Below are 1746 nucleotides of genomic sequence, written 5' to 3'. Positions count from 1 at the left end.
CCCACTACCCTACGCAAAAAAAAAAAAAAAAAAAAAAAAAAAAGCTCAACAAAATGACAAATACGCTCTCCTGGTGCCACAAAGAAAGAGCACACACGTCTCCAGCAAAATCACTTGGCTGTTTGGCATTTGTGACGCATCTTAATGTTTGGAATGGGCTTTTCCCCAAAATGTTTCCCCTCGGCCCTGTACTCTATTCCTTTCTACTCTAATTTTCTGTTCACTCCCAAGCTGGAGCAGGATGGGGGAAAAGAATGAAAGAAGAAACCATAAAGAAAAATGGGAGTGCTTATGGTAAAATTATCTTCACTGTCATGGTCTGTCTTTCAGGGAAAAAAATAAATCACCATTTTGCTTTCTCCACTCTTGACTGTGAAGTTTAATATAAGGTATGGCTCAGTCTTTGTGATGGTTCATAACCTGACTCTAACCATCAAACCATCGGACCATTCTGCACCTCATCTCTCTCCCCTGCAGACTCTCTCCTTACCTCTCTGGCTCTTGGGCTAAGTTCCTTTCAGCTGGCCTCACCCTGCTTTTTCCCACTATCCCTATAACAAGGATGTTGGGTAGGAGGATGCTGGAGGGTCCTCACTCACACTGCAGACTCTACAGCTCCCATGCCCAGTGTCTTCAGATGGTTCCAGGGGTCCCTGCTTTCTTCTGTCTCAGGGCCAGGAACTCATGGTGAGGGCAACTTCCCCAGGCTGAAGACAGCTTTGTCTCTTTCTCTTTGAGTGTTGATGTCCCAAAGGAATGATACCCATCCCAAAGTCCTCTATCAGATTTCTCTCAGGAGGCCCAAAGATTCTCATGTAAATTAGTCACATTTGACCTGTCCTGATGGGTGAATAAGCAGACCACTTTCTCCCAGTGGAGAAAGGGAGATTTTTTAATAGGCGACTTACTTTTCCTTGATCCCAGTCACAAACTCTTCCAAACTGACAGAGCTGCATAGTAACTCACAAATCTAAGCAACTGTATGGGTGTGTGTGTGTGTTTGTGTGTGTGTGTATGTGTGTAAAAGTGAGACTTTCTATTGTTCTTCAAAAGGTTGTAAAGACATAACAAATGGGTTTCTCTTTACAGTTCCTTACACCCGGTCTCCCCAGAAAGCACTGAGGAGTCTGATTCATGATGTCAAGCGGTCAGTTAGAATCCGGGAAAGCCTCTCTGGCCTCACCTTACTTCCTGTTCCAGGAGAGACGCTCACTGATAGTGAGAGAGAGTTGACGGGATTAGAGTTCGGAAGTAACAACCTCTTGTGAACCTGAACTCATTGATTTCTTTGTTTTACAAAACAGTGTTCTTGATAAAAATAAACAAAAAAGGAAATAATACAACTAATAACTCCAAGGTCTAAATGTAAACCAGCTGTATCTCATAACAACAGAAGCTGCAATGGCCAACATACATTAATAAAACGCCAACTTACGTGGATGGGGATTGGAATTTCTTGGCATAATGCAAACAGCACATAAAAAATGAGTAGGGAAGAGACTGGTATTTGTATACATATGTAATTATTACATATATTCTTAAATGATATCTAATAAATAATCAAATTATTAAATAACATAAACTATATATACTATATTATATTAATATAGTTATATTAATTATGTTAACATATTAATATATGTTAACATATTAATATATGTAATAACATATTAATTATGTTAACATATTAATATATGTAATAACATATTAATTATGTTAACATATTAATATATGTAACATAATATG

The sequence above is a fragment of the Rhinopithecus bieti genome, unplaced genomic scaffold (genome assembly GCF_001698545.2).
Source record: "Rhinopithecus bieti isolate Rb0 unplaced genomic scaffold, ASM169854v2 scaffold_2247, whole genome shotgun sequence".
Classification (NCBI taxonomy): Eukaryota; Metazoa; Chordata; class Mammalia; order Primates; family Cercopithecidae; genus Rhinopithecus; species Rhinopithecus bieti.
Note: the sequence above shows the minus strand (reverse complement) of the source record.